This window comes from Orcinus orca, chromosome 9, assembly GCF_937001465.1.
Source record: "Orcinus orca chromosome 9, mOrcOrc1.1, whole genome shotgun sequence".
Classification (NCBI taxonomy): Eukaryota; Metazoa; Chordata; class Mammalia; order Artiodactyla; family Delphinidae; genus Orcinus; species Orcinus orca.
In genome coordinates this window covers 60,197,591-60,220,057 of record NC_064567.1, presented here as the reverse complement: position 1 = coordinate 60,220,057, position 22,467 = coordinate 60,197,591, and the positions used below count along the sequence as shown (strand labels likewise).

Below are 22,467 nucleotides of genomic sequence, written 5' to 3'. Positions count from 1 at the left end.
ATGAGAATTGCTACTCCAGCTTTCTTTTGATTTCCATTTGCATGGAATATCTTTTTCCATCCCCTCACTTTCAGTCTGTATGTGTCCCTAGTTCTGAAGTGGGTCTCTTGTAGACAGCATATAGATGGGTCTTGTTTTCGTATCCATTCAGCCAGTCTGTGTCTTTCGGTTGGAGCTTTTAATCCATTTACATTTAAGGTAATTATTGGTATGTATGTTCCTATTGCCATTTTGTTAATTGTTTTGGTTTGTTATTATAGGCCTTTTCCTTATCTTGTGTTTCTTGCCTAGAGAAGTTCCTTTCACATTTGTTGTAAAGCTGGTTTGGTGGTGCTGAATTCTCTTAGCTTTTGCTTGTCTGTAAAGGTTTTAATTTCTCTGTTGAATCTGAATGAGATCCTTGCTGGGCAGAGTAATCTTGGTTGTAGGTTTTTCCCTTTCATCACTTTAAATATGTCCTGCCACTCCCTTCTGGCTTCCAGATTTTCTTCTGAAATATCAGCTGTTAAACTTATGGGGATTCCCTTGTATGTTATTTGTTGTTTTTCCCTTGCTGCTTTTAATATGTTTTCTTTGTATTTAATTTTTGATAGTTTGTTTAATATGTGTCTTGGCATGTTTCTCCTTGGATTTATCCTGTATGGGATTCTCTGTACTTCCTGGACTTGATTGACTATTTCCTTTCCCATATTAGGGAAGTTTTCAACTATAATCTCTTCAAATATTTTCTCAGACCCTTTCGTTTTCTCTTCTTCTTCTGGGACCCCCATAATTGGAATGTTGGTGTGTTTAATGTTGTCCCAGAGGTCTCTGAGTCTCTCCTCAATTCTTTTCATTTTTTTTTTTTTCTGTATTCTGCTCTCCAGTAGTTATTTCCACTATTTTACCTTCCAGGTCAGTTATCTGTTCTTCTGCCTCAGTTATTCTCCTATTGATACCTTCTAGAGAATTCCTTCTAGAGAATCTCATTTATTGTGTTGTTCATCGGTGTTTCTCTGCTCTTTAGTTCTTCTAGGTCCTTGTTAAACGTTTCTTATATTTTCTCCATTCTGTTTCCACATCTTTACTATCATTACTCTGAATTCTTTTTCAGGTAGACTGCCTATTTCCTCTTCCTTTGTTTGGTCTGGTGGGTTTTAACCTTGCTCCTCATCTGCTGTGTGTTTCTCTGTCTTCTCAATTTGCTTAACTTACTGTGTTTGGGTTCTCCTTTTTGCAGGCTGCTGTTTGTAGTTCCCATTGTTTTTGGTGGCTGCCCCCAGTGGCTAAGTTTGGTTCAGTGGGTTGTGTAGGCTTCCTGTTGGGAGGGGACTGGTGCCTGTATTCTGGTGGATGAGACTGGATGTTGTCTTTCTGGTGGGCAGGTCTGCATTCGGTGGTGTGTTTTGGGGTGTCTGTGACCTTATTATGATTTTAGGCAGCCACTCTGCTAATGGGTGGGCTTGTGTTCCTGTCTTGCTAGTTGTTCGGCATAGGGTGTCCATAGGTGGTTGTTGAGTGGATCTGGGTTTTAACGTTGAGATGGAGATCTCTGGGAGAGCTTTTGCCATTTGATATTACGTGGAGCCAGGAGGTCTCTGGTGGACCAGTGTCCTGAACTCAGCTCTCCCACCTCAGAGGCACAGGCATGACACCCGGCGGAAGCACCAAGACCCTTTCAGCCACATGGCTCAGAAGAAAAGGAAGAATAAAAGAAAAAAAAAGGAAAATGAAATAAAGTTATTAAAATAAACAATTTTTTAAAATTATTAAAATTAAAAAGTAATAAAAAAAGAATGAAGGAAAGAAGAGAGCAACCAAACCAAAAAACAAATCCAGCAATGATAACAAGCACTAAAAACTATACTAAAAAAAAAAAAAAAAGAGGACAGACAGAACCCTAGGACAGATGGTAAAAGCAATGCTATACAGACAGAATCACAGAAGAAGCATACACATTCACACTCATAAAAAGAGGAAAAGGAAAAATATATATATATCATTGCTCCCAAAGTCCACTGCCTCAACTTTGGGATGATTAGTTGTCTATTCAGCTATTCCACAGATGCAGGATACATCAAGTTGACTGTGGAGATTTAATCCGCTGCTCCTGAGGCTGCTCTGAGAAATTTCCCTCCTTTGTTCGCAGAGCTCCTGGGGTTCAGCTTTGGATTTGGCCCCGCCTGTGCATGTAGGTCGCCTGAGGGCATCTGTTCTTCGCTCAGACAGGACGAGGTTAAAGTAGCAGCTGATTAGGGTGCTCTGGCTCACTCAGGCCGGAGGGTAGGTAGGGGTACGGAATGCGGAACGAGCCTGAGGCAGCAGAGGCCGGTGTGATGTTGCAACACCCTGAGGCACACCATGTGTTATCTCCGGGAAGTTTGAGGATGCAATTTTTAATTCTCCAAAATACTTACATTTGGAGTTTGACTCCACAAAAGATTAAAAACACCCTATAAAGGAAATCAAAATAAGAGATAATTTCAAAGTTTTCCCTCATGTAGTCACTATCAATCACAAAGATGTATTTGGAGCACTCTTATAAAAGTGCAATATTATAAAATTTTATTATTTTCTAGTACATGGTAATGTATTCTAAATAGATGTTAAATCTCTTGGATAAATATATAATTGTGCATTTATAATCTTTTTGTATAAACATGACTCACTAATATTAAGCCATAAAAGTATTCTACAATTCCAAGGAAAAAATTTTAAGGTTGATTTTTGTAATGTCATTCCATTTTAATGGTTTATTTGGTGCCAACTTCTTAATATGAATTAAGAATTAATATGAACATAAGAATTAAGTTCACTTCTAACAGCTTAGCAGGAGAGAAGCTTATTGGATTATTCCATCAAAGCATGCTGGGAAACATCATTTATTCATTGATTCAACACATTATTGACCATTTGTAGTTGTTAAGCACTGAGATAAGTGCCACAGGGAAACAATGATAAATTTTAAAATAAGGCTAGTATCAGACCACTCACTGTGTTGTAGGAGAATAAAATGTTCACAAATGACAAAAATGTAGTGAGTGTCATTTAAGAAATACAGATAAAGGAAGATCTGTGAAGATGGAGATTATTTACACCCTACTTTCCATTGGATCTTATGTACCAGGAAGATAATTTTGGCACTTAGCAGGTGTTCCCTGAACGATAAGCATACACGTAGCATTTGACTTGTGCTTGAAGGATGTAATGATATGTGCATGACATGATAAAGCACATTTGTAAAAATCAGAATTGCATTTGTGTGTTTTACTTCACTAATTCAGTTCTTCACCAGCTTGTGATAAATGGCACATTGTGATTTCAGACTTCCCTCTCCACATTTTCCTGTCATTGCAAACCAGGAAGTCATCAATGGGCCTAAGGGTATTGCAGGCCCAGGAAGACATACACTGAATCTTGGTTCATCCATCCAATGAGTGTTTTTTCTTTCAAAGGAGTCACTTTGAAATACACTTAGCTCCATTATGCTACCATCGCTCAATATATACTTGAAATTTTTCTTTGTAAATTACCTTCAGAATCTGCAACAGTTGCCTTCAAACATCATCATCCTCCATATCCCCAAAAGATCAGAAATCAGAATGACCTCAGACCTCTCAACAGGAAAAAAAATGTTAACTAAAAGATGGTAGAGCAAAGGCTGCAAAATGTTGAAGAAATTGTTCTATGGGATAAATTTACCATCTGTATTACAGATTTCTGAATTTATTTAATATTTATAAAGATTATGTAATATGTTAGTATTTAGGGGGAAATAAAAACAGAAATTGAGAACAAATCCCTGTCTTCCTCCACCTCAAATCACTATTAGTGGTCAGAAAACGCCCTTTCCCTAAGTATATATTCAGCACAGTTTCTACTTCTGCCTTTGATAAAACTGTTCTCTGACCTGTGTTTTTTCATTTATTTTTATTGAAATATAATTGACATATAGCATGTGTAAGTTTAAGGTGTAGAAGATGTCCACTTGATACATTTGTGTGTTGCAATATGATGACCACTGTGGCATCAATGATACTTCCATCACAACACATAATTATCATTTCTTTTAAGATTTAGTCTCCATGCAACTTTGAAGTTTGTAATACAGTATTGTTGACGTTAATCACTATGCTGTGCATTAGATCTCCAGGGCCTATTTATCTACTGGTTACATATGTGTACCCTTAACAGCATCTCCCCATCTACTCTATTTTTATGCATCTGGCTTTTTTTAGATTCCACAGATAAATTATATCATATAGTGTTTGTCTTTCTTTTTCTGACCCTTCTTACTTTGCCTAATGCCCTCAAGGTCCATCCATCCAGGTTGTCACAAATGGCAGAATTTTCTACACTCTTACGGTTGAAATGTTTTCCATTATGTGTATATATACCTCTGTGTATATATTTGTATGTGTGTGTATGTAAATATATTTTTTAATATCTTCTTTATCCATTCATCCATTGACAGACATTTAGGTTGTTTCCATATTTTAACTATTGTGAATAACGCTGCAATGAACATGGGAGTGCAGATATCTCTTCGATATCCAGTTTTCATTTCATTTAGATGTATACTCAGAAGTGGGATTGCTGGATCATATGGTAGTCCTATTTTTAATTTTTTGAGGAGCCTCCATACTGTTTTCCACAGTGGCTACACCAATTTACATTCCCACCAAGAGTGTACAGTGCTTCCTTTTCCTCTGCATCCTCCCTACTACTTATTATATCTAATTTTGATAATAGCCATTCTAACAGGTTTGAGATGATATGTTACTGTAACTTTTACTTGCAATTCTCTGATGATTAGTGATATTGAGTATATTTTTATGTATCTTTTTGCCATTTGAATGTCTTTAGAAAAATGTCTATTTAGTTCCTCTGCCCATTTTTAATAGAATTCTTGGGGTTTTTTTATTGAGTTGTATGAGATTTTTATATATTTTGGACTTTAATACCTTATCAGATATATGGTTTGCAAATATTTTCTCCCATTCTGTAGATCATCTTTTCATTTTTTAATTGTTTTGGTGTGCATAACCTTTTAGTTTGACATAGTCCTATTTGATTTTTGCTTTTGTTGCTTGTGCTTTGGTATCACATCTAAAAATTAATTGCCAAGACCATTGTCAAGGAGCTTATTCCCTATGTTTTCATCTAGGAGTTTTATGATATCAGGTCTTATGTTTAATCTTTAATTCATTTCGAGTTAATTTTTGTTAGTGGTGTAAGATGGGGTCCAACTGCATTTTTCTGCATCAAGTTATCCAGTTTTCCCAGCACAATTTGTTGAGACTATCCTTTCCCAATTGAGTGTTCTTGGCTCCCTTATCAAATATTAGTTGACCATAAAAGCAGGGGTTTATTTCTGGGCCCTATCCTGTTCCATTGGCTTGTTGTCTATTTTTTAATGCCAGTACCATACTGTTTTGATTACCATAACTTTGTACAATAGTTTATAGTCAGGAAATGTGATGCTTCCAGCTTTGTTCTTCTTTCTTATGATTGCTTTGACTGTTGGGGGTCTTTTGTGGTTCCATACATATTTTAATACTGTTTATCTCTTTTCTGTGAATAATGCCATTGGAATTTTGATAGAGATTACACTGAATCTATAGATGACTTTGGGAATTGTGAACACTTTAACAATATTAGTTTCTTAGATCCGTGAACATGGACCATCTTTCCATTTCTTGTGTATTCTTCAGTTTCTTTCATGAGTCTTGTAATTTACATTGTACAGATCTTTCACTTCCTTGGTAAAATTTATTCCTAAGTATTTTATTGTTTCTGATGCTATTGTGAATGGGGTAGTTTTCCTTTTCAGATGTTTTGTTACTAGTGTATAAAAATGCAACTGATTTCTGTATGTTGATTTTATATCCTGCAGCTTTACTGAATTCATTGATGAGTTCCAACAGTTTTTTGGTTGAGTCTATAGCATTTTCTATATATCTAGATCACATCATCTGCAAAGAGAGACAGTTTTACTTCTTCCTTTCTGATTTGGATGCCTTTTATTTCTTTGTCTTGACTAATGCTCTAGCTAGGGCTTCCAGTACTGTGTTGAATAAGAGTGGTGAGAGTGGGCACCCTTGTCCCATCTCTGTTCTTAGTGGAAAAGCTTTCAGTTTTTCCCTGTTGAGTATAATGTTGGCTGTGGGTTTGTCGTATATGGCCTTTATTAAGTTATGTTCCTTCTGTACCAAATTTGTCAAGGGTTTGTATCATGAAAGGATGTTATATTTGGTCAAATGTTTTTTCTGCAGTTGTTGATTTTTATTTTTCATTCTATTAATGTTGTGTATCACATTTATTGATTTGGCCATGTTGAACCATCCTTGCAGCTCAGAGATAAATCCCACTTGGTCATGGTGTATAATCCTTTTAATATGTTGTTCAAATTTTGTTTGCTAATATTTTGTAGAGATTGTTTGCCTCTGTATTCATCAGGGATATTGGTCTAGTTTTCTTTTCTTGTAGTGTCCTTGTCTGGCTTTAGCATCAGACTAATGCTGGCCTTGTAAAATTAGTTTAAAGGTTTTCCTGCTTCTTCAGTTTTTTGGAAGAGTTTGGAAAGAATTGGCACTTATTCCTCATTAAATATTTGGTAGAATTTGCCATGAAGACATCTGGCCCTGGGCTTTTCTGTGTTGGAAGGTTTTGATTACTGATTCAATCTCTGTACTAGTAATTGGTCTGCTCAGATTTTCTGTTTCTTCCTGATTCAGTCTTGGTAGGCTGTACATTTCTAGAAATTTATCCATTTATACATTATCCAATTTGTTGGCATATGATTGTTTAATAGTAGACTCTCATAACCCTCTGTATTTCTGTAGTATGTTTTAATGTCTCCTCTTTCATTTCTGATTTAATGAATTTGAGTCTTCTCTCTTTTTGTGTTATTTGGTCTAGCTAAATGTTTGTCAGTTTTGTTTATCTTTTTGAAAGAGCAGCTAAGTTTGTTGGGGTGTTTTTTTCATTATTTTTCTTGTCTTCATTTATTTTCTCTCTCATCTTTGTTATTTTCTTCCTTCTGCTAAATTTGGGCTGAGTTTATTCTTCTTTCTCTAGTTCTTTGAGATGTAGAGTTAGGCTGTTATTTGAGATATTTCTACTTTCTTAATATATGCACTTATTACTGTGAACTTTCCTTTCAGAAGTGCTTTTGCAGCATCCCATAGATTTTGATAAATCGTGTTTCCATTTTCATTTGTTTCAAGATTTTTTTAATTTCCTTTTTGTTTTTTTTCTTTGATACATTAGTTGTTCAGGAGCATGTTGTTTTATTTCCACATATTTACAGATTTTCCACCTCTCCTCTTGTTGATTTCTAGCTTCATAGCATTGTGGTCAGAAAAGATACTTGTTCTGATTTCAGTCTTCTTGAATTTGCTAAGATTTGTTTTCTTCCTATTATACAGTCCCAGAGAATGTTCCATTTGCACTTGAAGAGAATGTGTATTCTGCTGCTGTTGGATGGACTGTTCTATAAATGTGTGTTAGGTCCGTTTGGTCTAATATATGTTTCAAGTCCATTTCTCTGTTGATTTTTTATGTGGATGATCTATCCTTTGCTGAAAGTGGCGTATTGAAGTACCTGATGTTATTGTATTATTGTCTATTTCCCCCTTCTGATCTGTTAGTATTTGGTTAATATAATATATTAATATATCCCCCTTCTGATCTGTTAGTATTTGGTTAATATATTGAGGTTAATATATTGAGGTTAATATATTGAGGTTAATGTTGGGTATGTATATATTTAAGATTGTTATATCTTCTTGATGAATTGACTCCTTTATCATTGTATAATAATCTTTTTCGTCTCCTGTTATGATTTTGACTTAGAGCCTATTTTGTATGATATAAGTATGACTTCCCTGCTTGCTTTTTTTCCTCTTGCATGAAATAGCTTTTTCCATCCCTTCACTTTGAACCTATGTGTATCCTAAAGCTAAAGTGAGTCTCTTGTAGGCAAAGTAAAATTGGGTCTTGTATTTTTAGCCATCCAGCCACTCTGTGACTTCTGATTGGAGAATTCAACCCATTTACATTTAGAGTTACTATTGATATATAAGGAATTATTAATGCCATCTTATTAATTGTTTCTGGCTATTTTGTATTTCTATTATTTCTTTTTCCCTCTGTTTCTGCCTACCTTTGTAAATTGGTGATTTTCTCTGATGGTATGCTCTGTTTGCCCTTTCTGTATCTTTTGAGAATCTACTAGGTTTTTGCTTTGTGGTTACCATGAGTCTTACGTAAGACATCTCATTGATAAAATAGCCCATTTTTAAAGAAAATCTTCACTCTTTTATTCCCCCTTTTATACTTATATTTTTATGTAATTATTTCTTTTTATATTGTGTATTCATTCACAAATTATAGTAACTATTTTTAATACTGTTTTCCTTTAACCTTTATACTGTAGTTTAACACACCATCCTATTACAGAATTAGACTTTCCTAAGTCTGACTGTGTATTTACCTTTACCAGTGTGTGTATACTTTAATATGTTTGTATGTCACTGATTAGTGTCTTTTCTTTTTTCTTTTTTTTTTTTGGCTACACTGGGTCTTGTTGCGACACATGGTATCTTTGTTGTAGCATGCAGACTTCTTAGCTGCGACATGTGGACTTTTAGTTGCAGAATGCATGCCGGATCTAGTTCCCCAACCAGGGTTCAAAGCTGGGCCCCCTACATTGGCAACACAGGGTCTTACCCACTGGACCACCAAGGAAGTCCCTGATTAGTGTCTTTTCATTTCAGCTTGAAGAGTTCCTTTCAGCATTTCTTGCAAGGCAGGTCTAGTGGTGATAAACTCCTTCAGCTTTTGTTTGTCTGGGAAAGGCTTTATTTCTCCTCTGTATCTGAAAATAACTTTGTCAGATAGCATATTCTTGACTGGCAATTTTTTTCTTTCAATATTTTGAATGTCATTCCACTCTCTCCTGGTCTTTTGGGTTTCTGTTGAGAAATCCACTGATAGCCCAATGTGGGTTATTTTCTAGATGACAATATTTTTTCCCTGGCTGTTTTTAGGATTTTCTTTACCTTTAGTTTTAACAGTTTCATTGTAATGTGTCTTGGAGAAGGTTTTTTTGCACTGAGTTAATAGGGTGACCTATTCGTTTTTTGAACTTGAATGTCCAAATCTCTCCCCAGGTTTGGGACGTTCTCAGCTATTATTTCTTTAAAGAACCTTTCTGCCCCACCCCCTTTTCTCCTGCTGGAATCCCAATTCTACTCATTTTGTTTTTGGTTTTGTTTTTATGGTTTCCCATAGATCATGAAGACTTTCTTTACTCTTTTTTGTTTTTTTTTCTTTGATCTCCTCTATTGGGTTATTTCAAAATTCCTGTTCTCTAACTCACTTATTCTGTCATTACTCTGTTGCAGTTGCTCTCTACTGAATGTTCACTTCATTCATTGAATTCTTCATCTCCAGAGTTTCTGTTTGGTTCTTCTTTATGACTTCTACCTCTTTGGTAAATATCAATTTGAGCATGTATTTTTTTGTGATTACATCTCATTTTCTTTCTGAATTTTCTTATACCTCATTGAGTTTCTTCAAAACATCTATTTTGAATTCTTTATCAGCTTGATTCCAAAATTCTGTGCCTTTGAGCTCAGTTATAGGAGAATTATTATCTTTGGGTGATGACATTTGATTGGTTTTTCATGTTCCTTGCAGTTGTGTGTTACTTTCAAATTTGAAGTAACAGACACCTCCTTAAATAGTTGCTAGTTGCCTTCAGGTAGGGTATTCTATTCATTGGTGCTATTATTATCTGGAGTTTTCTCCACCTTTGTATGTGTACACCTGTTTCACTTTTCTTGCTCCCTCTTATAGTAGGTAGAATTTTTACACTTTTTTTTTTTTTAAGAGGACAGCTTTTTTTTTTTTTTTTGTCTGCACCAGGTCTTAGTTGTGGCATGTGCTCTGGTTCTTACAACCCACCAGGTGGGTGCTGAAAACCTGTCTTTTGTTTTCCAGAGGTGTCACTATGCCCAAGTTTGTGGTTTCTCCCTTGACTACAGACCCTGGCCTGTTTTCTGAGCTCACTCCCTAGCCACACTCAGGGGCTCACACAAGGAGTCGGTAGCAGAATGAGGGGAGGTGTAAGTTTAGCACTCAGGGCATTGGGGTGCCTGCAAACCTGTGGTAGGAAGATCCTTGGGCAAGATACTCCTAGAAGCTTGTGGGCAGACTTTCTTCTAAAGTTCTGGGCATAGACAACAGGAACCTCATCTCTTCAATGCCCTTTGATATTCTTAACTGTCTTTCTGATCACTCTCCAACAAGTCACAGAGGTCCCACCTAGGTACTCTGGGTGCTGGTGGAGAGAAACAGGTTTTTCCAGCTGTGTCCTACAGCACTGGGGTAGCCAGCCTCTCACTCATTGCTCTCCTTTTCCCCTTCAGGAGATATTGCCACCACCTGTTTTTTTCAGCCCCAGGCAGTGTTGCCTTGGGGAGGAAGGAGGTGGCACTGGTAAAGTTCCTCTTAAAGTGTCCAATGTATCCAAACCTCTTTTTTCTCCAGTGGTGTGCTGGAAACTCCCCTCAGGGAGGCTGGACTTCTGCCAGTTCTCTCTCATCCATGAGCTTCTGCCCAGGTCAGCACTCTCCAGGTTTTTTGCTGACCATGGTGAGAGGTGTGGTAGTAGATTCACTGGCTCCACTGGTTCCACAGCTCATACCAAGGTCTACCTACCTATTATCATATGCACAGGTGGGCAGAATTCCTCCTAGGCCCCATGGAGTATGGTTCTAAATCCCACAACTCCCACAAAGGTACTTTTGTTTGTGATGGGTGTCTAATTTGTTGTTGAAAAGGGGGGGACAAAAAGGAGAAACATCTTATACCACCATGATGCTAACATCAGCACTTCTTTATTTTTAAATTTCGTAGAAAATATTTGACATATGAAAAAATGTAAAATTTACAATTATGGACACCTAAATGTCTACCATCCAGTTTAAGACTTAAGATATTATGATCATTTAAGCCTCTCTATCACATTCCCCTTCTTTCTCCATCAGTGGGTAACTATCATCTTGAATTATGTGTTTATCATTACTGATCATTTTTTATACTTCTCCTATATATGGATGTAGATTTCAGCAATATATTTTTTCATGTGTTAAAAATTTAAGTGGATACACTGTAGTTTTCTTTTAAAACTTGAATTTATTGCTCAACATTATGTTAATATATATAGTTTGGTTCATTGATGGATTTATAGTTTGTTTCCTTTTTTCTATTATGAACAACACTACCCTAAAACATTTTATGTCCCCTTGAGTTCACGAGTGAGCTTTTATTTAGGTCATGTACCAGGAGTAGATTCTATGGATTACTGTCATCTTCAATTTACTATCTATTACCAAATTGCTTTCCACAGTGGTTGAATCAACTAATACTCCCACAAAGAATTATAAAATTACAATTGTTTCACATCCTCCTTCACACTTTTTATATTTTATCAATCTCATGTGAGTAATTTTAATGAAAACTAAAACAGACCACTAGTTAGAGTATTTGTGTGTGTGTGTGTGTGTGTGTGTGTGTGTGTGTATTTGTATATTTCTTCTCCTGGCTCCTCTTCTATGAATTGTTGCTGATATTTTCTGCCCTTTTTTCTATTAAGTTTTATACTTTTTTAAAATTTGTGGAAGTTCTTCATACATCCTGGACACTAAACTTACATATGTTGCACATAGCTTCTCCCAGTCTATGAATTGTCTTTTTATCATAACTCTGCTTTTACTAAATGGAAGTTTTAATTTTCATGTACTCCAGTTTCTCATTTTTTTTTAAATGATGGTTTGCACTTCCTACACTTTCCCTATCTTATGGTTATAAAGCTATTCTCCTATATTTTCTTCTAAAAGAAAATACATATCTTTTACTATATGGTGTGAGGAAGGTATTCAATTTTACTTTTTCCATTTGGTAACTAATTGTCTTGGCACCATTTACTGGCTAGTTCATCGTTTCTCACTTATCGTTGACAAAACCATCCCTGTCAAATTCATACATGTCTGTGTCTTGGGCTATCCATTCTGTTCCATTGGTCTCTATCAATCTCCAAATTAATAATATACTCTCTTAATATAATTTTATTATGACTTAATATCCAGTACAGCCACCCCTAACTTTCTTCTTCAAAAATATCTCAGATAATTATTCTCCTCTCATGTACATTTTGGACCATTACTTTCTTCTCATACATTTTCAGATTAGTTTGTTGAGTTCCATGAAAAACTGTATTTTAGTTCTGATTGGAATTAGAAATGTTCTGGAAGAAAGGTTTAAAAATAATATATGGATTGGTCAGTGTGACTTTTGCAACCTTGTTCTGTGTAAGACACGAGAAAAATCTGCTTTTTAAGTAAAGACTATAAAAATGTGAAGTCCTAGCTATCATTTAAATAACATAATATTCTTCAACTTTTCTGGATTAAGAAACTATGGTAGTTTTTACTGTTGTAAAAAGAGATCAATGTTAAGCTTTTTAATTTTAATAGCTCTTATTTTATATATAAAGCTTTACTTTTGATTTATGAGAGAAATAAAAATTTTTTTCCAGAACTTCTGGGATTTTCATAGCAATTGCAAGTATGTTAAGCACGCATATGATAACCAAGTGCTGCACATGTTTTCTGTCACTGCAATCAAAATAGTTGCCCATTTACATGAACAGCAACAGAAATAAGGAGAAATGGAGCAGTGTTCAGGGGCTAAAAATACATAACAACATAATAATAGTCTGTCTCCTCTGATGTGTGATTGTGTGGGGAGTACACAAAGAGAAAACAAGGAGATCAAAATAATTTGAAAATTATAAAACAAAGTAACAAAGCTGAAAAACAAAAACGAAAGGAGTAAATGCATTATTATCCAAAATATTACATTTAGGGGAATCAGGTGTACTGCTTTAACAAAAGTTCTACTAGTTAATGTCATCACATCTTCAACTTTCATCTTCTGTCACACCTTTTTGTAAAACTACCTTTTGATGTGTCTTGCATTCTTCTGACCAGCTTTTTTTTTCCCACTGTATTCCCTATTGTTTCTTTCACCACCCTCTAACAGTTTTAGATTTAATTAACTCCTAATTGTTTCTGGAGATATAGCCAAAGCAAGGGTTTCCAGGATTGTTTTGTTCACAGTTTGTGAGATGAATGAGAACTGGCTTTTATAGTTCCTGGTTAACTAAGATATTTCAAAAGCTTTGTTATAAATAAATGATAGCCAATATTTATTAAGCCAAAACTATGTGCCAATTTTTGGATTCATGTTTTTATATGTATTGTCTCTGTTTTTTCTCAACAATCATATGAAGGTCGTATATATAAGCCTTAGAGAAATTAAAAGACCCAAGTTCACACACCGAGGATATGTCAGATATGAGACATGAACTTAGACGTCTAGCACTCAAGTTCACAGTCTTAAAACTCCGATGCCTCTTCAGTATTTCTTTTTTTTTTTTTTTTCTTTTAGACCCAAGTGTCACTTCGTTATTTATTTATGACTGATGGCGTTAGGATGACTGATGTTTTCTTTATTTATTTATTTAATTTATTTTTGCTGTGTTGGGTCTTCGTTTCTGTGCGAGGGCTTTCTCTAGTTGTGGCAAGCAGGGGCCACTCTTCATCGCGGTGCGCGGGCCTCTCTCTATCGCGGCCTCTCTTGTTGTGGAGCACAGGCTCCAGACACGCAGGCTCAGTAGTTGTGGCTCACGGGCCCAGTTGCTCCGCGGCATGTGGGATCCTCCCAGACCAGGGCTCGAACCCGTGTCCCCTGCATTAGCAGGCAGATTCTCAACCACTGCGCCACCGGGGAAGCCCTCTTCAGTATTTCTTAAGATTACCATACACATAGTTTACTTGGTTGACAGAATGTAAAATGTGTTCCATTTTTTATGTCATTAATTTTAGCTGAAATAACACTTTTGCATATGTTACAGAATGGGAAAATCATTTTACCAGAAACAACCCTTATCCCCCACTATTATATCATTGAAATTAGCAACTGTTTCTTACTGAAGGACTAAAACACCCACCTGCATTATGGTTTATGAATAGGGTAAGCTTGGAACTTACCTAAGGAGTAAATCTCTGTGCAAATTCAATATGTCTTTTCAACCAGTGTAATGAGTATTCAGTTTATACAAACATTACTCTGGATGCTAGGCATTCAAAGATGAAATCTTCCTGCTCTCAAAGATCTGTGAATATAATGGACAGGTAAACAATTACAATATAAGCCTTGAAGTGTTCATAATTTATCAAATCCAGAACAAGGAAGTAAAATCAGAGCAGACTTTCTGGAGGACATGATGAATGAAATGAGTTTTTGAAGAGAAACTGCAAAGGCTTCATGGGCCTGTGAGAGACGGTGGATGTTCAGGGCACTGCAAGTTGTCCACAATGTCAGAAACACAGAGCATGAGGAAGAAAACAGCAAGAAATGAGATCGGGCAGAAAGCAGAGAGAGATCAGGCTATAAATGGCTTTATTTGCCTTACAAACACATTTGGGTTTTATGTTGAGATCCTCGGTGAGCCGCAGAAGGATTTTTAAGTAGGAGGATAGTGTGATCAACTAACAATTTTGTATTTAGAATAAGCCAAAGCCTGTTGGCTTTGGGGAGGTCTAGAGAGAAGCAAATCAAGAGGCAAAGGAAAAGCTGGGAAGCTATTATCAGATGAAGCTGTCAGTGAAGTCAGAGTCAGTCAGAAGGGGCAAAAAAAAAAAAAGGGTGAACAGGAAAGATTCTGAATAATACAATTGGTAGGATCTGATTCCAGGTCTGGGCTAGAGGAGTTGAGAATGAATGGTGGCAGCAAACTCAGGAAGATAAGAGATTTGGGAAGGGTTTTCCCACATATGTTAAGCTTCAACAAGGTATCTTAGTGCTTGAATTAGAGATAGCTACCATTCTTCAATGAGATAATAGTGAAGGTTATGGTTGTTTCCAACCTAAAGAATGAATCTCTATTATAAACATCCCACTGTTCCCAAAACTCCTCCAATTTCTTTATGACCTTGTTTTGCTGCTCTTATCCTTAGGTTTGTTGAGGTAATTATCAGAATTCTGAAGTTATATCACTAAGGCTTTCATGATATTTGAGAAAGAATGCCAGAAGGATAACATAAGTAATGTAGAATGAAAATGAAAATATTTCTCCTTAAAAATCCCAATATTCCAGACTAAATACTACTCACAAAATAATATTTCAGAATATATGAATAAAATGTATGGTGACTTCTTATACTGAACAACCTACACCATGCCCCCATTTCTATTTCACAAACAAGAACAATTTTGGTTTCCATGGCTAAGTAATTGAAATGTCAACCATCATAATACTGTTAATTGCTAATTTAATAAATGGTTATCTTTCTTGGCACCCCAAATATTTCAGATTGAAAATATCTCTCTGGCCAAATGACAATATATGTAACTTTTAGAAAAATGATTACACCAGGATATTTTCTCATAGCTTTAAAGTAAGTATGATATATATTTTTTAACTTGCATAATATACAAAGATAAATTTTTCTGATAATATTGTTGGTCTCAAGTTCTATAAACATCCTGGGTTTCCAAAGCCTTGGATACTCAGTGTCTCTATTGCCCTCACAGAGTCATAGAATCAGGATTCAAAAACAAAAACAAAAAAAACCCCTTTAGTTTATATAAAAAAAAAGAAGGCAGTCATGAGGAGAGATCTGGTCTGGTCAGGAAGGTTATGTGAACTTGTAAAAACGAATAATGCACTAGATACATGTATGTATATGTGTAATTTTATACATATTTATCTATGTTGTATAATGGTAAATTATCATAGAATGATATTATAGTATAGATAGAGTGAGCTTGTCTTTCTCTTCACCTCCTATTTTCTTCCCCTATTTTTACTTGGTAAAGAGAAAGTCTTTAGTAAGGCAAGAAAAAAGAATTATTTTGTATTTTATTCTCCAAAGTTCGAAGGTATACCTCAAAAGATAGTTGATGTCAGGAAGAGAAAGTGTGTAACCGCTATTCCGTTGTGAAGAACTGAAAAGACCTACACCTTATTCCCAGGAAGGCCCTCCCAGGGATGTTGCAGGGTGGGAGCCAAGGGCCTGTTTCATAGATCTGAGATCTCAGGAGGGGCAAGGACTGCTCAGGCTGGGAAGGAGAGGAGTATCTGCAGAAATTAGAGGAGTGGGAAAGAAATGAGTGAGACGGACCTTCCAAATGTCCATTGCAGGCACCAGCTTGAGAAAAATGAGGAACTACTTCTACCTCTTTGTTCTGTATTCTGTGTGTATTAATTGACTGGTGATAAGAGAGAGTTTTTTTTTTTTTTTTTCTGTTACTAGAGTGTACCTTGGTAGTTTTCCAGATGCTGCAGGAACTACTAGGGATGTCTGTCTGTCTGTCCACCTATCAAAAGAAAGATGCTGAGATTATGCACTGAACTGTCAACACCCTAGGGAACAGGATAGGGAAGAGTACAGAATTTTTTTCTACTTCATTCACTTTTATATTTCTTGAGTCTAAAGAAAACATAAACAAATTATGGGGAAAAACTATTGCCAATCATTTTTTTTCTGATTCTACTTTTTCCTTAGGGAAAGCATCTCAGAAAGATAAAGATTTGGTTTTCAGTCTTTAATTATGTTCAACCATCTTTAGTCAAAGGGTATGTAGCAATCGACATATAAAGTGCACTATATGGTTAGTTTTCTGCTCAGGAGCATGAATGGAAAAAAATGTTGGGCTTCTATTTGGAGGGATGAGACTCTGCACATGAGAAATGAATGAGGGACTTCCCTGATGGTCTAGTGGTTAGGATTCTGGGCTTTCACTGTGGTGGCCTGGGTTCAGTCCCTGGCGGGGAAGATCCCGCAAGCCGCATGGTGGGCCCCCCCACACACAAAAAAAGAGTGGTGAAAAGTGAATGAGAAAAAGCAGATTTATGTGCCTGCAGGCAGTAAGCTTTATTGGATGATCAGACATAGAAGTGAGGTGATTATCACAGTCAGAGAGAGGAATCAGGAGAACAAGGGAAAGATGGTCAGGTCTCTTGCTATAGGCCAACAATCCATAAGTGACTTTTCAGCGTGTAGTATCAACAGTATGTTTGAAAACTAGCTGTGGGAGAGTCAAAGAATGATGAGAAAGAGCTACAAGGATACACCGTACAACATGGGGGGTATAGCCAATATTTTATAATAACTACAAATGGAGTAGAACCTTAAAAAATTGTGAATCACTATATTGTATACCTGTAACTTTGTACAGCAACTATACTTCAATTTTTAAAAATTACTATTAAGAAAAAAAATCCAAAACTTGAAATAACATAAGAGGAAAGCTAAAAACATAATAATGATGGGAAAATATGAGGAGAAAAAATAGAGTCTACACTGGAGGCATGTTAAGAACTTAGAGAAGAAAACTCTTCAGAGTCACAGAATTTTAACACTGGCAGAAATGTGATCCTTTTACTTTACATGTGTATGTAAATGAGGCTTGGAGAGGTTCAAATAACAAGCCAAAGGTTATACAACCAGTTTATTTGAAAGTTAAGGCTAGAATCCCAAACTCTGGACTTGTGACCATTTACAAGAATTACATCGTTATAGTCTTGGTTTGTTTTGCCTCTCGATAAAAATAATGTTCAAATATGTGTCCTTTCTTGGAATCTATAATAGTGTTTGAGAGCATATCCATGAAATCCAGAAAATCATACATGATCATTCTAAGCTTTCTTTGAACCCAATTTATGGAGAATGGAACTGAATTTCAGAGACTGCCAGCTGCCAGGGAAGTCACTCAGGCTTATCTCACACTGTTTATCTGGAAAACATTGGACGTTCTGAAGAGTCGTAGGTACCATCAGGGCCTAACCCTTCTTCTGTGTAGGTGTTTTAGCCCCAAATAGACAAAGGTTCTCAAAGTGAGGGCAAGCATTTGAGATAAGCCATTTTTACCTAATCAGGCAATTTTTCAAGCAGATTAAAACTGAATCCCTGTCACTGGTTTTAATGACATGGATTTAGCATCTTTCAGAAACTCTTTTACTGCAGCATTTGAAAATCAATGACACTATCAAAGCATATTTCCATCTCATACTCAAAACCTTTTGAGAGTTTAGAAAAATGCTTTATTTTTGTACATTTAAATGGCTTAACCCATAATACATATGGAAAAGATTGCTTTGAATTATCTTTCTCAGAGTTCAGAAACAATTGTGGGAAAAAAATGACCTGCTTGTAAAATATTAAAAGGTGATGTTTTTCTTCATAATTATCATGCTCTGGAACATAAGTGTTAAAATGACTGTTTCATAGTCATATCAGTCAGGGTCCAATCTGGAAACCACAGAGTAACTTGATTAGAGTAACTTGAATAGGTAACTTTCAAATAAAATCAAATATAGAGAATTATTAACTGTAAGGGGAGCTTGAAGAAACAGAGGATTGACTAATAGGGAGTAAAGAGGGCAGTTACAGAAGCAACAACTGCCCGTGGGGCTGGGATACAGAATCCAAGGAAGGGACAGATCTGGAAGAGGGCTTCACCAGGGATCCAGACCTCATTGGACAGAGCACAGCCCGGGATGGGAGAGAAGTCCCCTGAGGCTGTGTTCGCTGGTGGCTGTGGAGAAAGCCATTCACAGGGCGTTGCCAGGCTGGTAGCACTGTGCTGGGAGGGGAGGTTCCCACAGGGAAATCCCATGTGCTACTAACCCCTGGCTGCCGTGAGGGCCTGGAGCTGCAGGAACATACACTCTACAGAACCTGCCCCAAGGAACACACAGCCGCCAGGAAGAAAAACTTCCTTTCTCTTCCAGTGTCCCTCTGGGACTCTCTTCCAACAAAGCTTGATCTCTTGCCCACTGGCAAGAGAGATATAGTTTCAGGGCCCATTGTTACAGAGCAGAAAATAAGGGTGAAATTAGAGCTGAGAGGCAGTCCATTGATGGCTAGCATAATTGTTCAGCAAGGTTCTGAAAAATAGCTCTGTTTGTTCTATCTGTAGTTTTCAATTTTATCTCTGTTAAAAATCATACATTCCTTAGGGGCAAATATCTTGTCTTATCTCTATAACAACATGTCATACCCTCAGCTGGTCAGGTCACTACCGAGGCACGTTGAAGAAATATGGTAGAATGTAGAAGAGGAGAAGGAATGGAGGAGAGTGGGTTTAACTGTTGATATTAATTGTGTGTGGGTTTGGGGTAGATATCTCCCTTTCCTCTCCTCTCATGAGTCCACGTGGAGGAATTTCCCCAGCCTCTCTTCACGGCTTCCCCTGTCCTAGGTCATGAGGAGTACTGTATCTGATTGGTCAATTTCAAAGAATGAATGGGTACCTGTGGTCCAGCAGCTTCCTCCTTGTCTTTGAAAGCCAGCCTGCCTTCGTAATTTTCATCACCAGATGGTACACTCAGAAGGACGGGCTCTGCCCTTCTGAGGGAAGCCTACCAATGCCTACATGCGCCAGCGACTGGGAGGGAGGTTAGGGCGTGTGTCTGACTCAGGGACAGAAGATGTTAGATCTAAGCCACATTATTCAATTCACCTTATATCAATAACAAAACAAATAATTTCAACTTTTACCATATTTCTATTTGTCCACTTAATCAGAGGGTTCTGAACTCAGGAGTGGTATTTACTCATCCCTCTAAAACTCCACAATTAATCAAACTTTTTAAAGAGAGGTGTGGGCCCCCGAATTTCCCATCTAAAGCTATGGCTCTCTTTCAACAGAAGGCTCTACTTTGCTCGCCCAAACCTCAACCCTCCTCTATGAGATAGTGAAGTATGTCCACTTTGCCCCTAGGAACCCTGCATCCCTTTTTCCATTCTCTCTCCCCTCCACAGTTTGCCCCATTTCACCCTAATACACCCACACCCACAAATACATGCACCGTTTTCAAAATCTGACTTTTTGGAAGATCTGATATCAATCACTGTCATCTCAGCAATAATGCCTTGTTTTCTCTCTGCCAGTGGTGATGGGATTTTTTTTTTTTTTTTTTTTTTTTTTTTGCAGTACGCGAGCCTCTCACTGTTGTGGCCTTTCCTGTTGCGGAGCACAGGCTCCGGACGCGCAGGCTCAGCGGCCATGGCTCATGGGCCCAGCCGCTCCGCGGCATGTGGGATCTTCCCGGACCGGGGCACAAACCCCTGTCCCCTGCATCGGCAGGCAGACTCTCAACCACTGCACCACCAGGGAAGCCCGCGTGAAGGATTCTTAAGGTTAAGGAGCAAAGCCTCAAATCACATCATCAAATTTCACAAACACCAGGAACTTCACTGCAACCACTGGTAGCTCATTCACCAGAGCTGCTTCTGCCTCCGAAACTCAAACTTGCAAACACTAGAAAAACACAACTACTGCTGCTCCTGTCACCTGTCCCAGCAAACATGGAAGCCCCATTTACAGTATCCTAATCAAATATACCTTAACTGCAAAGGAAGCTTGGAACTTGAATTCTGACATCTCCCTTGGGAACGGATGAATTATTTTGTGGGAAAAATTAAAGAGAATAACTAAACGGATGACAGAAGAAATATACCAAAGAGAAAAAAAGAGATTGCAACTCTAATTCACTCATGATTAGAAAGATATTAACTCCATGGAGAGGCAGAATTGGCAAATATGATAGCAATAAAAGGTATCATTAGTTTAGCATCTATTATGTGCCAAGCACTATATATACACCATCTCTAAACTTTGTAAAAACCCCGTATGGCAGGTATTACTATACTCATGTTATAAAAAACAAAACTGGAGTCCGAGAAGTTAAACATGGTCAGTGTCACACAGCAGCAGATCTGACTGACTCCTTACCCTCTCCATGTTGCTGCTTTCAGAATGTCACCAAACAAAGCAGCTGAAATTAGGTTCACATTTCTATGTGAATAATTAGTAAATGTATTAGAAGTTTACTTACGTTCAGTTTTCTTGGAAGAATGGTTTTCGTTCTGAAATCCCAGTCAGTGCCATGTGCCCAGGTAACTGCTAGTGACCAAGAGCTCAGGAAAGGTGTCCACTCAGAGCTGGTCACAGAGTGGGCAATGTTGGACAGGTGACAATAGACATGGAGGATCAAGAGGTGCTATCTGGCTTCGGGAACACTGTGGAGTTCACCTTCCTGAGGATGGGAAGGCTGGATCAGGCCATCACCCCACTGTTTAGCTCCTCACCTGGTGGAGCCTGCCAGAGGCCCTGATGATGACACACAGGAAGAAGAACACTGCCCATTTTTTTAAACTTCCAACACGTGTATCATTAGAACATCGTATACATTTTACCTTGTGCACTGCCATTCAGTGTTCTGCCAAAGACTTAAAAGACATTCTTCTGGGCTGAGCCTGCGCGTCCAGAGCCTGTGCTCCGCAACGGGAGAGGCCACAACAGTGAGAGGCCCGCGTACCGCAAAAAAAAAAAAAAAAAAAAAGACATTCTTCTTTGTTTTAGCTGAAGTATTATTTGGGAAGGTTATGAATTCCCAATAGAAAGTTCACACATGGGCGAATATGAAGGTGGCAGGTTAATACCTTTGTCTGACTTGCCACATTTAAATTTCTCTATCTTGTCATCCTTGGAGACTTCAATAATGTGGACTTGTTTTTGCATAATGTGTATGGTATAAATGGTTCAGTACCCATGAACAATGCTTTCTTTAGTATCGAAATGAAAGCATACCAGAGTGATATATTTAACATGCAAATTGAATCGTGTGACTCTCTCCTTCAATGGCTTTCCTTTGCTTTTAGAATAAAATCCAAACTCTTTACCACAATAGAGAAGAAGAAAAAAAAAAAAGGATTTGCTTGCCTGTGTTATTTCTTTTGACCTTGGCTTTATGAGCCTGAATGGATCTATCTCTCCAACTCAGTAGCAATGTAGCTTGTTACAAAGATCCAGGAAATATAGTTCAATTTAGTTAAATAATATTAAGTACCTATCATATGTCAAGTTCATGGTAGATGATGGGAGTATAAATGTATATAAAACATGGAGGAGGAGACATATATAAATCAATAGTTACAGAACTATTGCTTGTAACATGTAACAATGAGATACATGCAAAAAAATGTGCATTCAACATGGAGTGGTGGGGCAAAGCAGGGAATGACTGTTGGGAGGTAGACAGCTAGAGAAGACTGCACAAAAGATAAGATGACTAAATTGGGCATTGGAGGATGAAGCCAATAGAGCAGGAAAAAAAAAAAAAACAGTCCAGGGGGAGGAACCAGCGTGTTTAAAAAGCCCAAGAGTATGAAACAACACTGTAAGGGTTTTGTCATGTTGGGCCATAGAGCATGTGAGGGACAGGTCACAGGGGGGGATGACGAGGCTGGGGATAGATCATGAGGGACTTGACTTGTTCATTGCTAGTCTTCAAGCCAATGGTTTCCAATAATTTGTGAGTCTATGGTAGAGATGTGAATGGGA

The 22,467-nt window shown here is 37.3% G+C and overlaps 1 long non-coding RNA gene across 1 annotated transcript in view; it reads left to right on the top strand.

The window, feature by feature from the left end:
• The window catches only part of LOC125965402 (uncharacterized), a 159,114-nt gene extending 137,631 nt beyond the window's left edge, over nucleotides 1-21,483 (top strand). Inside the window, exon 4 of the long non-coding RNA XR_007479236.1 lies at nucleotides 20,056-21,483. This is a non-coding gene — a long non-coding RNA (uncharacterized LOC125965402). The remainder of the gene's footprint in view (nucleotides 1-20,055) is intronic.
• The last annotated feature ends 984 nt before the right edge of the window (nucleotides 21,484-22,467 follow it).